Source organism: Aegilops tauschii, chromosome 4 (assembly GCF_002575655.3).
Source record: "Aegilops tauschii subsp. strangulata cultivar AL8/78 chromosome 4, Aet v6.0, whole genome shotgun sequence".
In the NCBI taxonomy this organism is placed as follows: Eukaryota; Viridiplantae; Streptophyta; class Magnoliopsida; order Poales; family Poaceae; genus Aegilops; species Aegilops tauschii.
The window spans coordinates 331,349,814-331,369,995 of record NC_053038.3 but is presented as its reverse complement, the minus strand read 5'-3'; positions in this window follow the sequence as shown (position 1 = coordinate 331,369,995).

The following is a 20,182-nucleotide window of genomic DNA, read 5'->3' as shown; positions in this document are numbered from 1 at the left end:
CTCCTTCATTTGCTGCTTCCGAAGCAGCTATGTACTCCGCTTCACACGTAGATCCTGCCACGACGCTTTGCTTAGAACTGCACCAACTGACAGCTCCACCGTTCAATATAAATACGTATCCAGTTTGTGACTTAGAGTCATCCGGATCAGTGTCAAAGCTTGCATCGGCGTAACCATTTACGATGAGCTCTTTGTCACCTCCATAAACGAGAAACATATCCTTAGTCCTCTTCAGGTATTTCAGGATGTTCTTGATCACTGTCCGGTGATCCACTCCTGGATTACTTTGGTACCTCCCTGCTAAACTAATATCAAGACACACATCAGGTCTGGTACACAACATTGCATACATGATAGAACCTATGGCTGAAGTATAGGGAATGACTTTCATTTTCTCTCTATCTTTTGCAGTGGTCGGGCATTGACTCTGACTCAACTTCACACCTTGTAACACAGGCAAGAACCCTTTCTTTGCTTGATCCATTTTGAACTTCTTCAAAACTTTATCAAGGTATGTGTGAAAGTCCAATTAAGCGTCTTGATCTATCTCTATAGATCTTGATGCCCAATATATAAGCAGCTTCACCGAGGTCTTTCATTGAAAAATTCTTATTCAAGTATCCTTTTATGCTGTCCAGAAATTCTGTATCATATCCGATCAACGATATGTCATCCACATATAATATCAGAAATGCTACAGAGCTCCCACTCACTTTCTTGTAAATACAGGCTTCTCCAAAAGTCTGTATAAAACCATATGCTTTGATCACACTATCAAAGCATATATTCCAACTCCGAGATGCTTGCACCAGTCCATAAATGGATCGCTGGAGCTTGCACACTTTGTTAGCACCTTTTGGATCGACAAAACCTTCTGGTTGCATCATATACAACTCTTCTTTAAGATATCCATTAAGGAATACAGTTTTGACATCCGTTTGCCAAATTTCATAATCATAAAATGCGGCAATTGCTAACATGATTCGGACAGACTTAAGCATCGCTACGGGTGAGAAGGTCTCATCGTAGTCAACTCCTTGAACTTGTCAAAAACCTTTCGCAACAGGTCGAGCTTTGTAGACAATAACATTACCGTCAGCGTCAGTCTTCTTCTTGAAGATCCATTTATTCTCTATGGCTTGCCGATCATCGGGCAAGTCAACCAAAGTCCACACTTTGTTCTCATACATGGATCCCATCTCAGATTTCATGGCCTCAAGCCATTTCGCGGAATCTGGGCTCATCATCGCTTCCTCATAGTTCGTAGGTTCGTCATGGTCAAGTAACACGACCTCCAGAACAGGATTACCATACCACTCTGGTGCGGATCTTACTCTGGTTGACCGACGAGGTTCGGTAGTAACTTGATCAGAAGTTTCATGATCATAATCATTAGCTTCCTCACTAATTGGTGTAGGAATCACATCAAGTTCTACTTTCCTCCTGATGTCTACTATGCAACCTTCTTCCTGTAGACGTTGTTGGGCCTCCAAGTGCAGAGGTTTGTAGGACAGTAGCAAATTTCCCTCAAGTGGACGACCTAAGGTTTATCAATCCGTGGGAGGCGTAGGATGAAGATGGTCTCTCTCAAACAACTCTGCAACCAAATAACAAAGAGTCTCTTGTGTCCCCAACACACCCAATACAATGGTAAATTGTATAGGTGCACTAGTTCGGCGAAGAGATGGTGATACAAGTGCAATATGGATGGTAGATATAGGTTTATGTAATCTGAAAATATAAAAACAGCAAGGTAACTAATGATAAAAGTGAGCACAAACGGTATTGCAATACTAGGAAACAAGGCCTAGGGTTCATACTTTCACTAGTGCAAGTTCTCTCAACAATAATAACATAATTGGATCATATAACTATCCCTCAACATGCAACAAAGAGTCACTCCAAAGTCACTAATAGCGGAGAACAAACGAAGAGATTATTGTAGGGTACGAAACCACCTCAAAGTTATTCTTTCTGATCGATCTATTCAAGAGTCCGTAGTAAAATAACATGAAGCTATTCTTTCCGTTTGATCTATCATAGAGTTCGTACTAGAATAACACCTTAAGACACACATCAACGAAAACCCTAATGTCACCTCAAGTATCCGTGGGTATGATTATACGATATGCATCACACAATCTCAGATTCATCTATTCAAACCAACACAAAGTACTTCAAAGAGTGCCCCAAAGTTTCTACCGGAGAGTCAAGACGAAAACTTGTGCCAACCCCTATGCAATAGTTCACAAGGTCACGGAACTCGCAAGTTGATCACCAAAACATACATCAAGTGGATCACGTGATATCCTATCGTCACCACAGATAAGCACATGCAAGACATACATCAAGTGTTCTCAAATCCTTAAAGACTCAATCCGATAAGATAACTTCAAAGGGAAAACTCAATCCATTACAAGAGAGTAGAGGGGGAGAAACATCGTAAGATCCAACTATAATAGCAAAGCTCGCGATACATCAAGATCGTACCACCTCAAGAACACGAGAGAGAGAGAGAGAGACCAAACACATAGCTACTGGTACATACCCTCAGCCCCGAGGGTGAACTACTCCCTCCTCGTCATGGAGAGCGCCAGGATGATGAAGATGGACACCGGTAAGGGTTCCCCCCTCCGGCAGGGTGCCAGAACGGGTCTAGATTGGTTTTCGGTGGCTACAGAGGCTTGCGATGACGGAACTCCCGATCTATTATGTTCCCCGATGTTTTTAGGGTATATGGATATATATAGGCGAAAGAAGTCGGCCAGGGGAGCCACGAGGGGCCCACGAGGGTGGGGGCGCGCCTCCCTGCCTCGTGGCTTCCTCGAAGCTTCCCTGACGTCTACTCCAAGTCTCCTGGATTGCTTCCGTTCCAAAAATAACTCTCCCGAAGGTTTCATTCCGTTTGGACTCCGTTTGATATTCCTTTTCTTCGAAACACTGAAATAGGCAAGAAAACAACAATTTGGGCTGGGCCTCCGGTTAATAGGTTAGTCCCAAAAATAATATAAACGTGTTTAGTAAAGCCCATAAACATCCAAAACAGATGATATGATAGCATAAATACTTCATAAATTATAGATACGTTGGAGACGTATCACCTCCCACTCACTTCTTTCGAGAGAAACTCCTTCTCTAGAAAGAATCCATTCTTAGCAACGAATATCTTGCCTTCGGATCTGTGATAGAAGGTGTACCTGATACGTCCATTTTGCATCATGCTTTTATATCAATATTTATTGCATTATGGGCTGTTATTACACGTTATGTCACAATACTTATGCCTTTTCTCTCTTATTTTACAAGGTTTACATGAAGAGGGAGAATGCCGGCAGCTGGAATTCTGGGCTGGAAAAGGAGAAAATATTAGAGACCTATTCTGCACAACTCCAAAAGTCCTGAAACTTCACGGAGGCACGTTTTGGAATATATAAAAAATACTGGAGAAAGAATCAACTAGAGGGGGCCTACACCCTGGCCACGAGGGTGGGGAGCGCGCCCTACCCCCTGGGCGCGCCCCCTGCCTCATGGGCCCCCTGGCAGGCCTCCGGTGCCCATCTTCTGCTATATGAAGCCTTTTACCCTGGAAAAAATCATAAGGAAGCTTTCGGGAAGAAACACCGCCGCCACGAGGCGGAACCAATCTAGGGCTCCGGCAGAGCTGTTCTGCCGGGGAAACATCCCTCCGGGAGGGGGAAATCATCACCATCGACATCACCATCAATCCTCTCAGCGGGAGGGGGTCAATCTCCATCAACATCTTCACCAGCACCATCTCCTCTAAAACCCTAGTTCATCTCTTGTGTCCGATCTTTGTCCCAAAGCCTCAGATTGGTACCTGTGGGTTGCTAATAGTGTTGATTACTCCTTGTAGTTGATGCTAGTTGGTTTATTTGGTGGAAGATCATATGTTCAGATCCTTTATGCATATTAATATACCTCTGATTATGAACATGAATATGATTTGTGAGTAGTTACGTTTGTTCCTGAGGACATGGGAGAAGTCTTGCTATAAGTAGTCATGTGAATTTGGTATTCGTTCGATATTTTGATGAGATGTATGTTGTCTCTCCTCTAGTGGTGTTATGTGAACGTCGACTACATGACACTTCACCATTGTTTGGGCCTAGAGGAAGGCATTGGGAAGTAATAAGTAGATGATGGGTTGCTAGAGTGACAGAAGCTTAAACCCTAGTTTATGAGTTGCTTCGTAAGGGGTTGATTTGGATCCATATGTTTCATGCTATGGTTAGGTTTACCTTAATACTTCTCTTGTAGTTGCGGATGCTTGCAATAGGGGTTAATCATAAGTGGGATGCTTGTCCAAGAAAGGGCAGTACCCAAGCACCGGTCCACCCACATACGAAATTATCAAAGTAACGAACGCGAATCATATGAGCGTGATGAAAACTAGCTTGACGATAATTCCCATGTGTCCTCGAGAGCGTTTCCCTTCATATAAGAGTTTGTCCAGGCTTGTCCTTTGCTACAAAAAGGATTGGGACATCTTGCTGCACCTTGTTTGTTTACTTTCATTACTTGTTACCCGTTACAAATACCTTATCACAAAACTATCTGTTACCGATAATTTCAGTGCTTGCAGAGAATACCTTACTCAAAACCGCTTGTCATTTCCTTCTGCTCCTTGTTGGGTTCGACACTCTTACTTATCGAAAGGACTATGATAGATCCCCTACACTTGTGGGTCATCAAGACTCTTTTCTGACGCCGTTGCCGGGGAGTGAAGCGCCTTTGGTAGGTGGAATTTGGTAAGGAAAAATTTATATAGTGTGCTGAAATTTACTGTCACTTGTTACTATGGAACATAATCCTTTGAGGGGCTTGTTCGGGGTATCTTCACCCCGACCAGTAGAGAAATGAGTTGCTCCTCAACCTACTGAACCTACTAAAAATGTTTACTTTGAAATTCCTTCGGGTATGATAGAGAAACTGCTAGCTAATCCTTTCACAGGTGATGGAACATTACACCCCGATTTGCACCTAATCTATGTGGATGAAGTTTGTGGATTATTTAAGCTTGCAGGTATGCCCGCGGATGTTATCAAGAAGAAGTTATTCCCTTTATCTTTGAAGGGAAAGGCATTGACATGGTTTAGGCTATGTGATGATATGGGATCATGGAACTACAACCGATTGAAATTGGAATTTCATCAGAAGTTTTATCCTATGCATCTTGTTCATCATGATCGCAATTATATATACAATTTTTGGCCTCGCGAAGGAGAAAGCATCGCTCAAGCTTGGGGGAGGCTTAAGTCAATGTTATATTCATGCCCCAATCATGAGATCTCAAGAGAAATTATTATTCAAAATTTTATGCTCGGCTTTCTCTCAATAATCGCTCCATGCTCGATACTTCTTGTACTGGCTCTTTTATGATGAAGACTATTGAATTCAAATGGGATTTATTAGAAAGAATTAAACGCAACTCTGAAGATTGGGATCTCGATGAAGGTAAGGAGTCAGGTATAACACCTAAGTTTGGTTGTGTTAAATCTTTTATGGATACCGATGTTTTCCGTGAATTTAGCACTAAATATGGACTTGACTCTGAGATAGTAGCTTCTTTCTGTGAATCCTTTGCTACTCATGTTGATCTCCCTAAAGAGAAGTGGTTTAAATATAATCCTCCCATTGAAGAAAAAGTAGTTGCACCTATTAAAGCTGAAGAAAATACTATCACTTATAATGTTGATACTATTGTTCCTACTGCTTATATTGAGAAACCACCTTTCCCTGTTAGAATAAATGATCATGCTAAAATTTCAACTGTGGTTCGTAAGAGTAACACTAGAACACCTACACCCCCTGAGCAAATTAAAGTTAAACCTAGTATTGCTATGGTTAAAGATCTCTTGGCTGATAATATTGATGGGCATGTTATTTACTTCTGTGATGAAGCTCCTAGAATTGCTAGACATGATACTAAAAATAAACATAGACCTGTTGTAGGCATGCCTGTTATTTCTGTTAAAATAGGAGATCATTGTTATCACGGCTTATGTGATATGGGTGCTAGTGCAAGTGCAATACCTTACAAAGAAATTATGCATGATATTGCACCCGCTGAGATAAGAGGAAACTGATGTTACAATTAAGCTTGCCAATAGACACACTATTTCACCAGTTGGGATTGTTAGAGATGTTGAAGTCTTGTGTGGGAAAGTTAAATATCCTGCTGATTTTCTTTTTCTTGGTTCCCCACAAGATAACTTCTGTCCCATTATATTTGGTAGACCCTTCTTGAATACTGTTAATGCTACGATAGACTGCAAAAAGGATGTTGTTACTATTGGTTTGGGGGATATGTCTCATGAGTTTAATTTTGCTAAATTTCGTAGACAACCCCATGATAAAGAATTACCTAGTAAAGATGAAATTATTGGTCTCGCTTCTATTGCCGTGCCTCCTGATGATCCGTTAGAACAATATTTGCTTGACCATGAAAATGATATGTTTATGAATGAAAGAAGGGAAATAGATGAAGTATTCTTTAAACAAGGACCTATCTTGAAACACAACTTGCCTGTTGAAATCCTAGGGGATCCTCCTCCGCCCAAGGGTGATCCCGTGTTTGAGCTTAAACCATTACCTGATACTCTTAAATATGCTTATCTTGATGAGAAAAAGATATATCCTGTTATTATTAATGCTAACCTTTCAGAGCATGAAGAAAAGAAATTATTGAAAACTCTGAAGAAGCACCGTGCTGCTATTGGATATACTCTTGATGATCTTAAGGGCATTAGTCTCACTCTATGCCAACACAAAATAAAATTGGAGAAAGACGCTAAACCGGTTGTTGATCACCAACGACGGTTAAATCCTAAGATGAAAGAAGTGGTAAGAAAAGAAATACTAAAGCTTCTGGAGGCAGGTATAATTTATCCCGTTGCTGATAGTCAGTGGGTAAGTCCTGTCCATTGTGTCCCTAAGAAGGGAGGTATTACTATTGTTCCTAATGATAAAGATGAATTGATCCCACAAAGAATTGTTACAGGTTATAGAATGGTAATTGATTTCCGTAAACTAAATAAAGCTACTAAAAAGGATCATTACCCTTTACCTTTCATTGATCAAATGCTAGAAAGATTATTCAAACATACACATTTTTGCTTTCTAGATGGTTACTCTGGTTTCTCTCAAATTCCTGTGTCAAAAGAGGACCAAGAAAAGACCACTTTTACTTGCCCTTTCGGTACCTTTGCTTATAGACGTATGCCTTTTGGTTTATGCAATGCACCTGCTACCTTTCAAAGATGCATGATGGCTATATTCTCTGATTTTTGTGAAAATATTGTTGAGGTTTTCATGGATGATTTCTCCGTTTATGGAACTTCTTTTGATGATTGCTTGAGCAACCTTGATCGAGTTTTGCAGAGATGTGAAGAAACTAATATTTTCTTGAATTGGGAGCAGTGCCACTTTATGGTTAATGAAGGTATTGTCTTGGGGCATAAAATTTCCGAAAGAGGTATTGAAGTTGACAAAGCTAAAGTTGAAGCTATTGAAAAGATGCCGTGTCCCAAGGACATCAAAGGTATAAGAAGTTTCCTTGGTCATGCCGGTTTTTATAGGAGGTTCATAAAGGACTTCTCAAAAATTTCCAGGCCTCTAAGTAACCTCTTACAAAAAGATGTTCCTTTTGTCTTTGATGATGATTGTGTAGAAGCATTTGAAATACTTAAGAAAGCCTTGATTTCTGCACCTATTGTTCAGCCACCTGATTGGAATTTAACCTTTGAAATTATGTGTGATGCTAGTGATTATGATGTAGGTGCTGTTCTAGGACAAAGAGTTGATAAGAAATTAAATGTTATCCAATATGCTAGTAAAACTCTAGACAGTGTCCAGAGAAATTATGCTACTACTGAAAAAGAATTTTTAGCAGTCGTATTTGCGTGTGATAAGTTCCGACCTTATATTGTTGATTCTAAAGTAACTGTTCACACTGATCATGCTGCTATTAAATATCTTATGGAAAAGAAAGATGCTAAATCTAGACTTATTAGATGGGTTCTCTTGCTACAAGAATTTGATTTGCATATTATTGATAAAAAGGGAGCTGAGAACCCCGTTGCAGACAACTTGTCTAGGTTAGAGAATGTTCTTGATGACCCACTACCTATTGATGATAGCTTTCCTGATGAACAATTAGCTGTCATAAATGCTTCTCGTGCTGCTCCATGGTATGCTGATTATGCTAATTACATTGTTGCTAAATTTATACCACCTAGTTTCACATACCAACAAAAGAAAAAGTTTTTCTATGATTTAAGACATTACTTCTGGATGACCCACACCTTTATAAAGAAGGAGTAGATGGTGTTATTAGACGTTGTGTACCTGAGCATGGACAGGAACATATCCAACGCAAGTGTCACTCCGAGGCTTATGGAGGACACCACGCTGGAGATAGAACTACACATAAGGTATTGCAATCTGGTTTTTATTGGCCTACTCTCTTCAAAGACGCTCGTAAGTTTGTCTTGTCGTGTGATGAATGTCAAATAATTGGTAATATTAGTAAACGTCAAGAAATGCCTATGAACTATTCACTTGTTATTGAACCATTTGATGTTTGGGGCTTTGATTATATGGGACCGTTTCCTTCCTCTAATGGGTATACACATATTTTAGTTGCTGTTGATTACGTTACTAAGTGGGTAGAAGCTATTCCAACTAGTAGTGCTGATCATAACACCTCTATTAAGATGCTTAAAGAAGTTATTTTCTGAGGTTTGGAGTCCCTAGATATTTAATGACTGATGGTGGTTCACATTTTATTCATGGTGCCTTTCGTAAAATGCTTGCTAAGTATGATGTTAATCATAGAATTGCATCTCCATATCACCCACAGTCGAGTGGTCAACTAGAATTGAGTAATAGAGAGATCAAGTTAATTTTGCAAAAGACTGTTAATAGATCTAGAAATAATTAGTCCAAGAAACTTGATGATGCATTGTGGGCCTATAGAACTGCATATAAGAATCCTATGGGTACGTCTCTGTATAAAATGGTTTATGGAAAAGCATGTCACTTACCTCTCAAATTAGAACATAAGGCATATTGGGCCATTAAAGAGATCAACTATGATTTAAAACTTGCCGGTGAGAAGAGGTTATTTGACATAAGCTCACTTGATGAATGGAGAACCCAGGCCTATGAGAATGCCAAACTGTTTAAAGAAAAAGTTAAAAGATGGCATGACAAAAGGATACAAAAGCATGAGTTTAATGTAGGTGATTATGTGTTGCTATTCAACTCTCGTTTAAGATTTTTTGCAGGAAAACTTCTCTCTAAATGGGAAGGTCCTTCCGTTATCGAGGAGGTCTATCGTTCCGGTGCCATAAAAATCAACAACTTCGAAGGCACAAATCCAAAGATGGTGAACGGTCAAAGAATCAAACATTATATCTCAGGTAATCCTATAAATGTTTAAACTAATGTTATTGAAACCGTAACCCTGCAGGAATACATAAGGGACACTTTCCAGAATGTTTCAGACTCCGAAAAGGAATAGGTATGTGGTACGGTAAGTAAACCGACTCCAAAACAGTTCTAATGCAAAATTTTCTCCGTTTTGGAATATTTAAGAAAATAGGAAAATAAGAAGTAGTCTGAAAGGGACACGAGGAACCCATGAGGGTGGAGGGCGCGCCCCCTGCCTCGTGGGCATCTCATGTGCTCTCCGGACTCCGTTTTCTTGCACGATACTTCTTTTAGTCGGTAAAAATTCATTATATAATCTCCCGAAGGTTTTGACCACCGTACCACGCAAATATCCTCTATTTTTTGTTTCGAGCTGTTTCTGTTGCAGGTTTAGAGCAAGATGTCATCTCAGGACTCCGACGGAGAGAGCTATGTCTCACATCTCATTGCTGACCCAAAGACCTATGGGGATCTATCTCCTTGTGGTCGAACTACGGATGATGAGGACGATGCTCATTCGAGGAGGATCAATGATTCAAGTTCAGAAGGGGGAGGATGTTCCTCTACCTCAACCTGGGGATATGCACGTGAAGTTCAAGAAGTCTAGTCTCCCTAAGAGAGCTAAACTGTCTAACAACCGATCTATTCCTTCTCGTTTTCGACAGAAAAGCAAAGGGGATTTATGTGACAAGATTTTGAAGCTGGAATCTGAGGTCGATGATTTGAAGGAGGAAATTGCTCTTCTCAATTACAATGTGAAAAAGTTGAAGGCACAGTTGTCTACATCATCAACAGCTCCATCATCACCACCCCCGAGGAAAGAGATATAAATACATGGGTATGGGCACTCCCCTTGGCAACTGCCAAGCTTGGGGGAGATGCCCCGGTATCGTATCACCATCACACTCCTTCCTTACCGTTTTCTTAGTTTGATCCTTTTAGTAATATCTTGATCTAGTAGAATAAAACTTTTAGTATGATTAAGTTTTGAGTTTTGCCTTATGATTCTTCTATGTAATCGAGTCCGTGAGCTATATATAATAAATATTAGTGTTGAGTCAAGGGCTTGATTATCTTGCTATGATCGTGAGGGAAGTAAAGAAAAAGAAAGAATAAAAAGAAATAAAGAGATCATATTGATCTTATGGAGAGTAATGACTTCACATATAAAGAGTATGATGAATAAAAGTTGTTGAGAGTTGACAAACATAGTTTTGGTCATCGTTGCAATTAATAGGAAGTAATAAAGAAAGAGAGGTTTTCACATATAAATATACTATCTTGGACATCTTTTATGATTGTGAGCACTCATTAAAATATGACATGCTAAAGAGTTGATGTTGGACAAGGAATACAACGTAATGGGTTATGTTTTCTTATATCCGAAATAAAGTATATTATCATGGATTATCCAACATGTTGAGCTTGCCTTTCCCACTCATGCTAGCCAAATTATTTGCACCAAGTAGAGATACTACTTGTGCTTCCGAATATCCTTAAACCCGGTTTTGCCATAAGAGTCCACCATATCGACCTATGGATTGAGTAAGATCCTTTAAGTAAGTTGTCATGTTGCATGCAATAAAAATTGCTCTCTAAATATGTATGATTTATTAGTGTGGAGAAAATAAGCTTTATACGATCTTGTGATGTGGAAGCAATAAAAGCGACGGACTGCATAATAAAGGTCCATATCACAAGTGGCAATATAAAGTGACGTTCTTTTGTATTAAGATTTCGTGCATCCAACCATAAAAGCACATGACAACCTCTGCCTCCCTCTGCGACGGCCTATCTTTTATTCTTGTCTCATACCTTATACAAGAGTCAGGGTGATCTTCGCCTTTCCTTTTTACATTTTATCCTTTGTCAAGCACCTTGTGTTGGAAAGATCCTGATATATATATATATATATATATATATATATATATATATATATCCAATTGGATGTAAGTTAGCATGAATTATTATTGTTGACATTACCCTTGAGGTAAAAGGTTGAGAGGCAACACTATAAGCCCCTGTCTTTCTTTGTGTCCGATTAAAACTCCATACCCATAAATTATGAGTGTTAGCAATTGTGAAAGACTAAATGATAGTTGAGTATGTGGACTTGCTGAAAAGCTCTTATATTGACTTTTTCCGATGTTATGATAAATTGCAATTGCTTCAATGACTGAGATTATAGTTTGTTGGTTCTCAATGAAGTTTCTGATTCATACTTTACATTGTGAATAGATTATTACTTGAGCATAAGAAATCATATGACAATATATATGTTGCTGTTATAAGAATGATCATGATGCCCTCATGTCCGTATTTTATTTTATCGACACCTCTACCTCTAAACATCTGGACATATTTTTCGATATCGGCTTCCGCTTGAGGACAAGCGAGGTCTAAGCTTGGGGGAGTTGATACGTCCATTTTGCATCATGCTTTTATATCGATATTTATTGCATTATGGGTTGTTATTACACGTTATGTCACAATACTTATGCCTTTTCTCTCTTATTTTACAAGGTTTACATGAAGAGGGAGAATGCCGGCAGCTAGAATTCTGGGCTAGAAAAGGAGCAAATATTAGAGACCTATTCTGCACAACTCCAAAAGTCCTGAAACTTCACGGAGGCACGTTTTGGAATATATAAAAAATACTGGAGAAAGAATCAACCAGAGGGGGCCCACACCCTGGCCACGAGGGTGGGGGGCGTGCCCTACCCCCCTAGGCGCGCCCCCTGCCTCGTGGGCCTCCTGGCAGGCCTCCGGTGCCCATCTTCTGCTATATGAAGCCTTTTACCCTAGAAAAAATCATAAGGAAGCTTTTGGGAAGAAACACCGCCGCCACGAGGCGGTACCTTGGCGGAACCAATCTAGGGCTCCGGCGGAGCTGTTCTGCCGGGGAAACATCCCTCCGGGAGGGGGAAATCATCACCATCGACATCACCATCAATCCTCTCAGCGGGAGGGGGTCAATCTCTATCAACATCTTCACCAGCACCATCTCCTCTAAAACCCTAGTTCATCTCTTGTGTCCGATCTTTGTCCCAAAGCCTCAGATTGGTACCTCTGGGTTGCTAGTAGTGTTGATTACTCCTTGTAGTTGATGCTAGTTGGTTTATTTGGTGGAAGATCATATGTTCAGATCCTTTATGCATATTAATATACCTCTGATTATGAACATGAATATGATTTGTGAGTAGTTACGTTTGTTCCTGAGGATATGGGAGAAGTCTTGCTATAAGTAGTCATGTGAATTTGGTATTCGTTCGATATTTTGATGAGATGTATGTTGTCTCTCATCTAGTGGTGTTATGTGAACGTCGACTACATGACACTTCATCATTGTTTGGGCCTAGAGGAAGGCATTGGGAAGTAATAAGTAGATGATGGGTTGCTAGAGTGACAGAAGCTTAAACCCTAGTTTATGAGTTGCTTCGTAAGGGGCTGATTTGGATCTATATGTTTCATGCTATGGTTAGGTTTACCTTAATACTTCTCTTGTAGTTGCGGATGCTTGTAATAGGGGTTAATCATAAGTGGGATGCTTGTCCAAGAAAGGGCAGTACCCAAGCACCGGTCCACCCACATACCAAATTATCAAAGTAACGAACGCGAATCATATGAGCGTGATGAAAACTAGCTTGACGATAATTCCCATGTGTCCTCGGGAGCGTTTTCCTTCATATATAAAGAGTTTGTCCAGGCTTGTCCTTTGCTACAAAAAGGATATGGCCATCTTGCTGCACCTTGTTTACTTTCATTACTTGTTACGCGTTACAAATTACTTTATCACAAAACTATCTGTTACCGATAATTTCAGTGCTTGCAGAGAATACCTTACTCAAAACCGCTTGTCATTTCCTTCTGCTCCTCGTTGGGTTCGACACTCTTACTTATCGAAAGGACTACGATAGATCCCCTACACTTGTGGGTCATCAGTACCCAACAATTTCTGTTGGGTATCCTATGAAGACACATTTCTCCGATTTGGGTTCGAGCTTATCATGTTGAAGCTTTTTCACATAAGCATCGCAACCCCAAACTTTAAGAAATGACAACTTGGGTTTCTTGCCAAACCACAGTTCATATGGTGTCGTCTCAACAGATTTAGATGGTGCCCTATTTAACGTGAATGCAGCCGTCTCTAAAGCATAACCCCAAAACGATAGCGGTAAATCGGTAAGAGACATCATAGATCACACCATATCTAATAAAGTGCGGTTACGACGTTCGGACACACCATTACGCTGTGGTGTTCCGGGTGGCCTGAGTTGCGAAACTATTCCGCATTGTTTCAAATGAAGACCAAACTCGTAACTAAATATTCTCCTCCACGATCAGATCATAGAAACTTTATTTTCTTGTTACGATGATTTTCCACTTCACTCTGAAATTCTTTGAACTTTTCAAATGTTTCAGACTTATGTTTCATCAAGTAGATATACCCATATCTGCTCAAATTATCTGTGAAGGTCAGAAAATAACGATACCCGCCGCGAGCCTCAACACTCATCGGACCGCATACATCAGTATGTATTATTTCCAAAAAGTTTGTTGCTTGCTCCATTGTTCCGGAGAACGGAGTTTTAGTCATCTTGCCTATGAGGCATGGTTCGCAAGTATCAAGTGATTCATAATCAAGTGATTCCAAAAGCCCATCAGCATGGAGTTTCTTCATGCGCTTTACACCAATATGACCTAAACGGCAGTGCCACAAATAAGTTGCACTATCATTATTAAACTTATATCTTTTGGCATCAATACTATGAATATGTGTATCACTACTATCGAGATTCAACAAAAATAGACCACTCATCAAGGGTGCATGACCATAAAAGATATTACTCATATAAATAGAACAACCATTATTCTATGATTTAAATGAATAACCGTCTCGCATCAAACAAGATCCAGATATAATGTTCATGCTTAACGCTGGCACCAAATAACAATTACTCAGGTCCAAAACTAATCCCGAAGGTAGATGTAGAGGTAGCGTGCCGACGGCGATCACATCGACTTTGGAACCATTTCCCACGCGCATCGTCACCTCGTCCTTAGCCAATCTTTGATTAATCCGTAACCCATGTTTCAAGTTGCAAATATGAGCAACAGAACCAGTATCAAATACCCAGGCGCTACTACGAGCATTAGTAAGGTACACATCAATAACATGTATATCAAATATACCTTTCACTTTGCCATCCTTCTTATCCGCCAAACACTTGGAGCAGTTCCGCTTCCAGTGACCAGTCCCTTTGCAGTAGAAGCACTCAGTCTCAGGCTTAGGTCCAGACTTGGGCTTCTTCACTTGAGCAGCAACTTACTTGCCGTTCTTCTTGAAGTTCCCCTTCTTCCCTTTGCCTTTTTTTGAAACTAGTGGTCGTGTTAACCATCAACACTTGATGCTCCTTCTTGATTTCTACCTCCGCAGCCTTTAGCATCGCGAAGAGCTCAAGAATTGTCTTATCCATCCCTTGCATATTATAGTTCATCACGAAGCTTTTGTAGCTTGGTGGCAGTGATTGAAGAACTCTGTCAATGACTATCAACCGGAAGATTAACTCCCAGTTGAGTCAAGTGATTGTGGTACCCAGACATTTTGAGTATATGTTCAGTGACAGAACTATTCTCCTCCATTTTGTAGTTGTAGAACTTATTGGAGACTTCATATCTCTCAATCCGGGCATTTGCTTGAAATATTAACTTCAACTCCTGAAACATCTCATATGCTCCATGACGTTCAAAACGTCGTTGAAGTCCCGGTTCTAAGCCGTAAAGCATGGCACACTGAACTATCGAGTAGTCATCAGCTTTGCTCTGCCAGGCGTTCATAACGTCCGGCGTTGCTCCTGCAGCAGGTCTTCACCCAGCGGTGCTTCCAGGATGTAATTCTTTTGTGCAACAATGAGGATAATCCTCAAGTTACGGACCCAGTCCGTGTAGTTGCTACCATCATCTTTCAACTTAGCTTTCTCTAGGAACGCATTAAAATTCAAAAGAACAGTAGCACGGGCCATTGATCATGCAAAATACTATCAGGTACTAAGTTCATGATAAATTAAAGTTCAATTAATCATATTACTTAATAACTCCCACTTAGATAGACATCCCTCTAGTCATCTAAATGATCACGTGATCCATATCAACTAAACCATGTTCGATCATCATGTCAGATGGAGTAGCTTTCAATGGTGAACATCACTATGTTGATCATATCTACTATATGATTCACGCTCGACCTTTCGGTCTCAGCGTTCCGAGGCCATATCTGCATATGCTAGGATCGTCAAGTTTAACCCGAGTATTCTGCGTGTCCAAAACTGGCTTGCACCTGTTGTATGTGAACGTAGAGCTTATCACACCCAATCATCACGTGGTGTCTTGGCACGACGAACTATAGCAATGGTGCATACTCAGGGAGAACACTTATACCTTGAAATTTAGTGAGAGATCATCTTATAATGCTACTGCCGTACTAAGCAAAATAAGATGCATAAAGGATAAACATCACATGCAATCAATATAAGTGATATGATATGGCCATCATCATCTTGTGCCTTTGATCTCCATCTCCAAAGCACCGTCATGATCACCATCATCACCGGCTTGACACCTTGATCTCCATCGAAGCATCGTTGTCGTGTCGCCAACTATTGCTTCTACGACTATCGCTACCGCTTAGTGATAAAGTAAAGCAATTACATGGCGATTGCATTTCATACAATAAAGCGACAACCATAAGGCTCCTGCCAGTTGTCGATAACTTTTACAAAATATGATCATCTCATACAACAATTTATATATCATCACGTCTTGACCATATCACATCACAGCAAGCCCTACAAAAACAAGTTAGACGTCCTCTACTTTGTTGTTGCAAGTTTTACGTGGCTGCTACGGGCTTAGCAAGAACCGTTCTTACCTACGCATCAAAACCACAATGATTTTTCATCAAGTGTGTTGTTTTAACCTTCAACAAGGACCGGGCGTAGTCAAACTCGATTCAACTAAAGTTGGAGAAACAGACACCCACTAGCCACCTATGTGCGAAGCACGGCGGTAGAACCAGTCTCATGAACACGATCATGTAATGTCGGTGTGGGCCGCTTCATCCAACAATACCGCCGAATCAAAGTATGACATGTTGGTAAGCAGTATGACTATTATTGCCAACAACTTTTTGTGTTCTACTCGTGCATATAACATCTACGCATAGACCTGGCTTTGATACCACTGTTGGGGAACGTAGTATTTCAAAAAAAAATCCTACGATCACGCAAGATCTATCTAGGAGAAGCATATCAACGAGCGGGGAGAGTGTGTCCACGTACCCTCGTAGACTGGAAGCGGAAGCGTTTATCAACGCGGTTGATGTAGTCGTACGTCTTCATGATCCGACCGATCCTAGCACCGAACGTACGACACCTCCGTGTTCAGCACACGTTCAGCTCGATGACGTCCCTCGTACTCTTGATCCAGTTGAGGCCGAGGGAGAGTTCCGTCAGCACGACGGCGTGGCAACGGTGATGATGAAGTTGCCGGCGCAGGGCTTCGCCTAAGCACTACGATGATATGACCGAGGTGTGTAACTGTGGAGGGGGCACCGCACACAGCTAAAAGATCAACCTGTGTGATCTAGGGTGCCCCCTCCCCACGTATATAAAGGAGGGAGGAGGGGATGCCCGGCCGGCCCCTAGGGCGCGCCCAAGAGGGGAGTCCTACTAGGACTCTTAGTCCTAGTAGGATTCCACCAAAAGGGAGAGAGGGGGAAGGAAGGAGAGGGAGAGGGAGTAGGAAAGGGGGGCGCTGCCCCCCTTATCTTGTCCAATTCGTACTGCTAGGGGGGCGGCCTGCCCTGGCTGCCCTCCTCTCTCTCCAACAAGGCCCCATGGTGGCCCATTAGTCCCCCCGGGGGGTTCCGGTAACCCCTCCGGCACACCGGTTTTACCCGAAACTATCCAGAACACTTCCGGTGTCCGAATAATATGGTCCAATATATCAATCTTTATGTCTCGACCATTTTGAGAATCCTCCCCACGTCCGTGATCTCATCCGGGACTCCGAACAACCTTCGGTCATCAAATCACATAAACTCATAATACAAATCGTCATCGAACGTTAAGCGTGCGGACCCTACGGGTTCGAGAACTATGTAGACATGACCGAGACACATCTCCGGTCAATAACCAATAGCGGAACCTGGATGCTCATATTGGCTGCTACATATTCTACGAAGATTTTTATCGGTCAAACCGCATAACAACATACATTGTTCCCTTTGTCATCGGTATGTTACTTGCCCGAGATTCGATCATCGGTATCATCATACCTAGTTCAATCTCGTTACGGCAAGTCTCTTTACTCGTTCCGTAAGGCATCATGCCGCAACTAACTCATTAGTCACATTGCCTGCAAGGCTTATAGTGATGATCATTACTGAGAGGGCCCAGAGATACCTCTCCGATACACGGAGTGACAAATCCTAATCTCGATCTATGCCAACTCGACAAACACCATCGGAGACACCTGCAGAGCATCTTTATAATCACCCAGTTACGTTGTGACGTTTGATAGCACATTGATTGCTCCCTGACTATAGCACCAGAAAGCTCCTGTCTGCTCGGACTACGTCGGTATTTCCCCAAAGAGGAAGGGACGATGTAGCACAACGAAGGTAGGTATTTCCCTCAGTGATGAAACCAAGGTTATCGAACCAGTAGGAGAACCAAGCAACACAACGTAAACAACACCTGCACACAAATAACAACACCTCGCAACCCGACGTGTTAAAGGGGTTGTCAATCCCTTTCGGGTAACGATGCCAGAAATTTGTAATAGATTGAAATAATAGATCGCAAATAAAATAAAGTGCAGCAAAGTATTTTTGGTTTTCTTAGATTTGAATAAAAATGCAAAGGAAAAGTAGATTGCAACGCAAATATATGAGAAAGAAGACCCGGGGGCCGTAGGTTTCACTAGTGGCTTCTCTCGAGAAAAATAGCAAACGGTGGGTAAACAAATTACTGTTGGGAAATTGATAGAACTTCAAATAATTATGACGATATCCAGGAAATGATCATTACATAGGCATCACGTCCAAGATTAGTAGACCGATTCTCGCCTGCATCTACTACTATTACTCCACACATCGACCGTTATCGAGCATGCATCTAATGTATTAAGTTCATGGAAAAACGGAGTAATGCAATAAGAACGATGACATGATGTAGACAAGATCCGTTTATCTATTGCGTAGATATAGATCCCATCTTTTTATCCTTAGTAGCAACGATACATACGTGTCGTTTCCCTTTCTGTCACTGGGATCAAGCACCGTAAGATCGAACCCACTACCGGGCACCTCTTCCCACTGCAAGATAAATAGATCAAGTTGGCCAAACTAAACCCAAATATCAGAGAAGAAATACGAGGCTATAAGAGATCATGCATATAAGAGATCAAAGAAACTCAAATAACTTTCATGGATATAAAAAGATATAACTGATCATAAACTCAAAGTTCATCAGATCCCAACAAATACACCGCAAAAAGAGTTACATCATATGGATCTCCAAGAGACCATTGTATTGAGAATTCAGCGAGAGAGAGGAAACCATCTAGCTACTAACTACGGACCCGAAGGTCTACAAAGAACTACTCACGCATCATCGGAGAGGCACCAATGGAGGTGGTGAACCCCATCCGAGATGGTGTCTAGATTTGATCTGGTGGTTCTGGACTCTGCGGCGGCTGGATGAATATTTCGTCGACGTCTCTAGGGTTTCTGGATTTTTTGGGTATTTATAGAGCAAAGAGGCGGTCCGGGGGGCACCCGAGGTGGGCACAACCCACCAGGGTGCGCCTGGGCCTCCTGGCGTGCCCTGGTGGGTTGTCCCCTCCTCAGGACTCCCCCCAGGTGCAATCAGGGCCTGTTGTGTTCCTTCTGGCCCATAAAAAATCATCGTAAAGTTTTGTGACATTTGGACTCCGTCTTATATTGATTTCCTGCGATGTAAAAAACATGCCGAAAACAGCAACTGGCACTTGGCACTATGTCAATAGATTAGTACCAAAAAATGATATAAAATGACTATAAAATGATTATAAAACATCCAAGATTGATAATGAAACAGCATGGAACAGTAAAAAATTATAGATACGTTGGAGACGTAACACACACTAAGTGTTCCTCCGGTATTTGGGAGTTGCATAATCTCATAGTCATAGGAACATGTATAAGTCATGAAGAAAGCAATAACAATAAACTAAACGATCATAGTGCTAAGCTAACGGATGGGTCTTGTCCATCACATCATTCTCTAATGATGTGATCCCATTGATCAAATGACAACACATGTCTATGGCTAGGAAACTTAACCATCTTTGATTAACAAGCTAGTCAAGTAGAGGCATACTAGGTACACTCTGTTTGTCTATGTATTCACACATGTACTAAGTTTCCGGTTAATATAATTCTAGCATGAATAATAAACATTTATCATGATATAAGGAAATGTAAATAACAACTTTACTATTGCCTCTAGGGCATATTTCCTTCAAAAACGATTTGGAATTTGGGCACATGGTTCAAAAGATAAAACGTTTTGAATGAATAAATCTGCAAAAAAAAGGAGGAGAAACTCCAGGTTACGTACAATGCGCCATTTTCCGGCCCCTAAGAAGGTGTGGAGCGACCTTTGCAAAGGGTAACTCTTAATTAGTG